Here is an 8,890-nt window from a genome sequence, read left to right on the forward strand (position 1 = left end):
ATTCTCTCACAGATGGTGAGGACATGTGCTACCCGAGATGATCAGGCACCCGCGCCCCCTGCTGCAGCCGTCAGAGGCTGGGGCCGAGGTAGAGGTTGAGGACACGCACGTGGTGCAGCCAGAGCACCTGCGCGAGCTGCCACCGAGGTACCACCAGCAGTTCCAGCCGGAGTCCAATCACCTGATACGCCTACTGCTACTACTACTCCAGCACTTCAGGAGACTTTGGCACAGTTCATAAGCATGTACACCACTTTGGCTCAGGCAGAGTTTCTTCCCCTTGCTGCAGCTACGTCTCAAGCCGGGGAAGGAGCACAGACTCCCGCCGCCCGCACTCCTGAGCAGCGAGTGCATGTTGAGTAGGTCCTTGAGATTATTCCTATACAGCCTGCAGTCCAAGATCAGCCCGAGGACAGAGCAACGACTTCCGAGGATGAGCAGCTGAGGCTTGAGAGGTTCAAGAAGTACAAGCCTCCCTTATTCAGTGGTCTAGCATCGGATGATGCTCTGGGATTTCTAGATGAGTGTTACTGTATTCTCCGTACCATGGGTATATCAGGATCGAGCGGGGTTCCTTTACTACTTTCCAGCTTCGAGGAGCCCCCTATGAGTGGTGGCGCGCCTATGAGTTAGACAGTCTGGATGAGGCTGCTTCACTGACTTGAACTCATTTCTCAGATTTGTTCCTAAGAGAGTATGTTCCTCAGAGCCTTAGGGACGCATAGAGCGCAGAGTTTGAGAATTTGCGCCAGGGTGCTATGATTGTCTTAGAGTATGCTATCTGTTACACCAGTTTGGCTAGACATGCACCAGCCTTGGTTTCTACTGTTCGCGAGAGGTATGAGTCGCCATGTTCATTCAGCTCTTTTAGCAGCCAGTGGTATTCCATCTCCTCCTAGACCTTAGGAGCCTTATTATGCACCTCCGGTATCCAACGCGCCTCCTGCACGGGGTGCTTTCAAAGGTCAGTCCAGCAGACCTAGCCCGAGCCCGTCACAGCCACCACGTCCTCCCAGAGCTTGTTTTGAGTGTGGTAACACACACCATGTGGTTAGGGATTGCCCTAGACTTGGGAGGAACGCACCTCCACAAACTTCTCAGCCACAGCGCACCCCGCAGAGTTCTCAGGCTATGGTTACGGCTCCAGTTGCTACCCCACCTGCTCAGCCAGCTAGAGGTGGAGGTCGGGGAGGTATAGGTCGCCCTAGAGGGGGAGGCCAGGCCCGATACTATGCCCTTCCTACCCGTACCGAGGCTGTTGCCTATGATTCTGTCGTCACAGGTATTATACCGGTTTGTCACAGAGATGCATCGGTTCTATTCGATCCAGACTCCACTTACTCTTATGTGTCTTCTTATTTTGCTCCGCATTTGGGTGTACCTCGGGATTCTTTGAGCTCCCCTATTTATGTTTCTACTCCTGTGGGAGATTCTCTTATTATGGACCGTATTTATCGGTCATGTTTGGTTGCTCTTAGTGGTTTTGAGACCAAAGCCGATTTATTGTTGCTCAGCATGGTAGATTTTGATATTATCTTGGGCGTGGACTGGTTGTCGCCCCATTATGCTATTCTTGATTGTCACGCCAAAACCATGATGCTGGCTATGCCAGGTGTGCCGTGTGTTAAGTGGAGGGGTACTTTAGATCACACCCCCAGTAGAGATATTTCTTTCCTTAAGGCTCATCGAATGGTTGAGAAGGGGTGTGACGCGTATTTAGCTTATGTGCGAGATGTCAGTATTGATATCCCTTCAGTTGATTCAGTCCCAGTAGTACGGGATTTTCCCGATGTGTTTCTAGCTGATCTTCTGGGCATGTCGCTTGATAGAGATATTGATTTCGGCATTGATCTATTGTCGGGCACTTAGCACATTTCTATTCCTCCGTATCATATGGCTCCTCCTAAGTTAAAGGAGTTGAAGGATCAGTTACAGGAATTGCTTGATAAGGGTTTTATTCGGCCCAGTGTATCACCTTGGGGTGCTCCTGTCTTGTTTGTGAAGAAAAAAGATGGTTCTATGCGTTTGTGTATTGATTATCACCAGTTGAACAAGGTTACAGTGAAGAACCATTATCCTTTGCCTCGTATTGATGATCTGTTTGACCAGCTTCAGGGCGCACGAGTGTTTTCTAAGATTGACTTGCGCTCAGGTTGCCATCAGTTGAAGATTCGGGAGTCAGATATCCCGAAGACTGCTTTCAGGACTTGATATGGTCATTACGAGTTCCTTGTTATGTCATCTGGGATGACCAATGTCCCAGCAGCCTTTATGCACTTGATGCACAGTGTGTTCCGGCCGTATCTTGACTCATTCATCATTGTCTTTATTGATGATATTCTAGCGTATTCCCGGAGTCGGGAAGATCATGAGCAGCACCTGAGGACTGTGCTTCAGACTCTGAGAGAGAAGAAGTTATATGTTAAGTTCTCGAAATGTGAGTTTATGTTGGATTCCGCGGAATTCTTAGGCCACGTGGTATCGAGTGAGGGTATTTAGGTGGATCCGAAGAAAGTAGAGGCCGTGCAGAGTTGGCCCAGACCATCCTCAGCTACAGAGATCCGCAGTTTCCTTAGCTTGGCGGGTTACTACCGTCGTTTTGTTGAGGGGTTTTCATCGATTGCAGCCCCTATGACCAGACTGACCCAGAAGGGTGCTCCGTTCTAGTGGACAGAAGAGTGTGAGGCGAGCTTTCAGAAGCTCAAGATAGCTTTGACTACAGCCCCAATTTCGATACCGCCTACAGGTTCAGGGTCTTACACGGTGTATTGTGATGCCTCGAGGATTGGCCTTAGAGTGGTTTTGATGCAGGATGGTAGGGTGATTGCCTACGCATCCAGACAGTTGATGGTTCACGAGAAGAATTATCCGGTCCACGACTTTGAGTTACCTGCCATTGTTCACGCCTTGAAGATCTGGCGTCATTATTTGTATGGGGTTCCTTGTGAGATTTATACTGATCATCGGAGCTTGCAGCACTTGTTCAAGCAAAAGGATCTAAATTTGCGCTAGAGGAGGTGGTTAGAGTTGCTGAAGAACTATGATATCACTATTATGTATCATCCGGGCAAGGCCAATGTGGTGGTCGATGCCTTGAGTCACCGAGCAGAGAGTTTGGGGAGTTTGGCTTATTTGCTAGCATCAGAGAGGCCTATGGCGATGGATGTTCAGGCCTTAGCCAGCCAGTTTGTGAGATTGGATCTTTCGGAGCCCAGTCGGGTTCTAGCTTACGTGGTTTCTCGGTTTTCCTTATTTAATCGTATAAGGGAGCGTCAGTATGATGACCCTCATTTGCTTGTCCTCAAGGACAAGGTCCAAGACGACGATGCCAGAGAAATGACTATTGGTGATGACGGTGTATTGAGGATGCAGGGTCGGATTTGTGTACCCAATGTTGATGGGCTTTGGGAGTTGATTCTGGAGGAGGCCCATAGTTTGCGGTATTTCGTTCATCCGGGTGTCGCGAAGATGTATCATAATTTGAGGCAGCACTACTGGTGGGGGCGGATGAAGAAAGATATAGTTGGATTTGTAGCTTGGTGCCTCAAGTGTCAGCAGGTGAAGTAGAGCACCAGATACCGAGTGGGTTGCTTCAGCAGATAGAGATTCTTGAGTGGAAGTGGGAGCGGATCACCATGGACTTTGTAGTTGGATTCCCACGGACTTTGAGAAAGTTCGATGCTATTTGGGTGATTGTGGATCGGCTGACCAAGTCCGCCCACTTCATTCCTGTGTGTATTACCTATTCTTCGGAGCGCCTAGCGAAGATATATATCTGGGAGATTGTTCATCTGCATGGTATTCCAGTTTCCATCATTTCAGATAGAGGTACTGAGTTTACATCACTGTTCTGGAGGGCCGTTGAGCATGAGTTGGGTACTCGGGTGGAGTTGAGTACAACATTTCACCCCCATACGGACGGACAGTCCGAGTGCACTATTCAGATTCTTGAGGATATGCTCTGTGCGTGTGTGATTGAGTTTGGAGGGTCTTGGGATCAGTTCTTGCCATTGGCGGGGTTTGCCTACAACAACAGTTATCAGTCCATCATTCAGATGGCACCGTATGAAGCTTTATATGGTAGGCGGTGTAGATCCCCGGTGGGCTGGTTTGAGCCGGGTGAGGCCAGATTATTAGGCACAGACTTGGTTCAGGATGTTTTGGAGAAGGTTAAGGTGATTCAAGATAGACTCCGTACAACCCAGCCTAGACAGAAGAGTTACACGGACAGGAAGGTTCGTGATGTTTCCTATATGGTTGGAGAGCGGGTTCTGCTTCGGGCATCGCCTATGAAGGGCATTATGAGATTTGGGAAGAAAGGGAAGTTGAGTCCGAGGTTTATTGGCCCTTTTGAGATATTGCGGCGTGTTGGGGAGGTTGCTTATGAGCTAGCCTTACATTCCAGCTTGGCAGGAGTTCATCCGGTATTTTATGTTTCTATGCTCCGGAGGTATCACGGTGATCCATCGCACGTGTTGGATTTCAGTTCAGTCTAGTTGGACAAGGATCTATCTTATGTTGAGGAGCCAATGGCAATATTGGACAGGCAGGTTAGAAAGCTGAGGTCAAAGAACATTGCATCAGTAAAGGTTTAGTGGCGGGGTCAGCCGGTCGAGGAGGCGACCTGGGAGACCGAGCAGGATATGCGCAACCGTTACCCTCATCTTTTCACTACTTCAGGTATGTCTCTATGCTCGTTCGAGGACGAACGAATGTTAAGTGTAGGAGGATGTTACGACCCGGCCGGTCGTCTTAAGAATTAATGCCCCGAGTCCCTATCAACTTCATTCCCCGTGTTTATTTTTGCTATTTTGATTTGCCGGGATATTCGGTTTTGAGTTTTGGGACACTTAGTCCCTAAAATGAGAGCATAAGTGTTGGAAATTTGACCGTAGTCAGAACAGTGTGAAGACTGCCTCGGAATGAAATTCCAATGATTCCATTAGCTCCGTTGGGTGATTTCGAGTTTAGGAGCGTGTTCGGACGGTGTTTTGGAGGTCCGTAACTAATTTAGGCTTGAAATGCCGAAAATGAAATTTTTGAAGTTTCCGGTTCTATAGTGAGATTTTGATCCGAGGATCGGAATGGAATTTCGGAAGTTTGAGTAGCTCCGTAGTGTTGATAGTGACGTGTGTGCAAAATTTCAGGTCATTCGGACGAGGTTTAATGCACTTTTTGATCGAAAGCGTAAATTTAGAGTTTTGGAGTTCTTAGGCTTGAATCTGTGGTTGATTCATCGTTTTGATGTTGTTTTAGGTGTTCTAAGGATTGGTATAAGTTGGGATAGTGGTATATGACTTTTTCGTGATTTTGGTTGAGGTCCCGGGGGCCTCGGGATGATTTCGGATGTTTGACAGAAAGGTTTGGAGTTGAAAGTTGCAGCTGAAGCTTTAAGTCTACTGTCATAACCGCACCTGCGGCTTGGGGACCGCAGGTGCGAGATCGCAGAAGCGGTCGAGCAACCTCAGAAGCGGTTTAAAACAAAAAGGTAGTTGACCGAAGATGCAGTCAGGTCACCGCAGAAGCGGCACCACATTTGCGGTAAGGTAGTCGCGGGTGCGAAAATCCTCCTTTAAGTGAAAAGTCGCAGATGTGACCATGTCCTCGCAGAAGCGGGACCACAGATGCGGTCCCAGAGCCGCAGAAGCGGATTAGCTGGGCAGAAACATATAAATTCTTGCCTTCACGAATTTGAGCTATTTTCACCTCTTTTCAAACGGGAAGAAGCCTTGGGGAGCATTTTTAAGAGGGATTTTCGGAGGAATTCATTGGGGTAAGGTCTTTGGTCCCTAAACTCGTTATTGGGGTGATTTTTATCATTATAAACATGAAAATTTAAGAAAAATCAGTGGTAATTTGGGGGTTAGGGCTTGACCAATTAGAGACCTTTGAGTGATGATTTGAGGGACCATTTGAGGTCCGATTTTGGTACTCTTAGTATGAATGAACTCGTGAGAGTGTGAGGATTCTGAAAATGTGAATTTCACCTGATTCCGAGATATTGGACAGACGGACATTTTGGTCATTTTACCTAATTTTGCGTTTTAGCTTAGAATTTCTTTGTAGAATCAGTTACTTGTTGTGTTATTTACGTTATGAAATTGAATTGAATAGATTTGGGCCATTTGGAGTCGAGTACTCGTGGCAAGAGCGTGGTTTCAGATTGATTTGAGCTGGTTCGAGGTAAGTGGCTTGCCTAACCTTGTGTGGTGGATCTCCCCCTTAGGATTTGGTATATTTGATAATTGAAATGCCTTGTACGTGAGGTGGCGAGTGCGTACTTGAGCTAATTGTTGAAAATCCGATTTTCCTTTTTCCTGTCTTATACTACTTGTAATTTAAGCCTGTTGTTAACTTAGAAAAAGCATGTTTAATTGACTTAATTGCTTAAACTGCCTTAATTGTATTACATGAAGCACGTTAGGTTAGAATTTCATGTTTTACTGGGTACGAAATTGATCTTAATTGAGTATTCCTTGTGTTGTTGCTGTGTGTTTTACTTTGGGACTACGGGACGACATCCCGGGAGATCCCCTGTACGTATTTATGACTTGAGCTGAGGTGAGGGATACCGAGAGATCCCTGACACGTATATTGAGGATACCAAGAGATCCTCGGGATATCTAGAGATCCCTAGCATATATTGAGGATACCAAGAGATCCCTAACATACATTGAGGGTACTAAGATATCCTCGGGATACTGAGAGATTCCCCAGTTATTATCCTTGTGAAGAATGGTATTTCCTTGTTATTTTATTTATCTCTATTCCAGTTACTGTATTCCTTATTATCCTGTATTAAATTCTCTCTGTCAATTTTCAATTATACTGCTTATCTTATTCTTTCATCCCGTATATTTTATTTAACCTCAGTAGGGCCCTGACCTTTCTCGTCACTACCCGACCGAGGTTAGGCTTGGCACTTACTGAGTACCGCTGTGCTGTACTCATGCCCTTTCTATGCATGTTTTTCATGTGCAGATCGAGGTACCTCCACGCAGTCTTTCCACGCTTGAGTCGAGGCGTTCGTAGAGACTCCGAGGTATATATGTCGCGTCCGCAGACCAAAGAGTCCCTTTTCTACTCTCCTTTTTGTATTAGCCCTTCCGTACTTGTATCCTTGTTATATATTCTGGAGTTAGACGTTGTAGACTTTCAAAGGCTTGTGATCATGAGATTCCGGGTTTTGGAAAAATATGTTTAGCTTTCGAGAGTTATTATTGTGTATGCCAAGAGGCACTTTAAATTTACTGTTTTATTTCACTATTTCGGTATTAAATTATTTCTTCCGCAAATTGGTTTATTTTTTCTGCATTGTTAGTCTTACCTAGTCGTAGAAACTAGGTGCCGTCACGACGGTCCACGGAGGGCGAATCGGGGTCGTGAAATTTGTACACGTTCATTTAATGCAAGACCCAACCCTTGCAGCAGCAATAGCAATAACAGATCTGAGAGTGACCATTTTTACCACATGTGAAAATGTTTCCCGGTAATTCAAGTCTTCCTTCTGACTATACCCTTTAGCCACAAATCGAGCCTTGAACCTTTCTATATTTCCAGAAGCCGTATACTTGATCTTATAGACCCATTTGCAACCAATTGTCTTCTTGTCATGAGGCCATGTCACAACTTCCCATGCGTGATTGTCTTCTAAATCTTGAATCTCTACCTTCATGGCCTCAACCCACCTTACATCCTTAGCTGCTTCATGATAGGATGTAGGTTCAATTTCTGAGGATAATTTTGTAATATAAGCTTGGTAAGTTACTGAAAGACCACCCTAATGCATTACATCACTAATTGGATATAGGCAATGATGTGTTGAACTGGACCCCTCTTGAGGTCTAATGTAATCCTTGAGCCAAATGGGAGGTTTAATGGTCCTGCCAGACTTCCTCAAATCGCAAGCAAGAGGTGTCTCATTTTGTACCAAAGCATGATCTCACCAACTGCTATGTGTGTCTCTCAAGAAGGAGAAGCAACTTCTATATTGTTGGAAGTAGAAAATGAAGGATCGGTTCATTGTGTTCTGTATTACCAGTCCCTATTGAATTAGTCCAAAGAGAACTATCACCCTTGCTACTAACAGGTGATATCATGTAGTTAGTGTTTTCTATATGAGTTATCTGCGGGAATGCTCTGAACTCTTCAGTAACCTGTTAAAAAGGATACATATCTTCATGGAAAACTACATCCCTGCTCACAAAGATTGACCTTTGTTCAATGTTGTATAACATGTATCCTTTTTATGTAGGAGCATATCCCAGAAAGACTGTTTCACTGCTCGAGGACGAAATGTATCTCCATTCAATAGGTTTGTGGCAAAACATAAAACATACTAGAACCCTCATGCGAGACAGAGAAGCATGTCCGCCAAACAACATTTCAAATGGTGACTTGTTGTTTAGAACAGTTAAAGGTATCATATTGATGATGTATACTGTTGCTCCCACACATTCCCCCAAGAATCAAATAGGCAAGTGACCCTGAAATCTTATGGCCCCTACTGTCTCCAGAATATGCATGTGCCTTCTTTCCACCACTCCATTCTATTGTGGGGTGTATGGACAAGAACTTTGATGCATAATCTCATGTGCTGAGAATAATTCATTGCAATTTTGATTAAAAAATTCCGTACTATTATCAGACCTAAAGCATTTTATTGTGTCAAAGTTCCCAAAGAGCCTCAAGGACCCCGGGCAATGCTCACACCTGATCCATACATTCAACACAGAGTTCGTAAGAGATTAGAAGCCAGCTCAGTGTGTCAGAGTTCAAAGGAGTCTCAGGGACCCTAGGCAGTGCTCACATTGGAGGTGGTAGGAACCTAGGTAGCTAAGAGTGGAGATTTGAAAAGTAGTACATGTAAGGGGTAGGGGATAGTTTTTAG

Source organism: Nicotiana attenuata, chromosome 9 (assembly GCF_001879085.1).
Source record: "Nicotiana attenuata strain UT chromosome 9, NIATTr2, whole genome shotgun sequence".
In the NCBI taxonomy this organism is placed as follows: Eukaryota; Viridiplantae; Streptophyta; class Magnoliopsida; order Solanales; family Solanaceae; genus Nicotiana; species Nicotiana attenuata.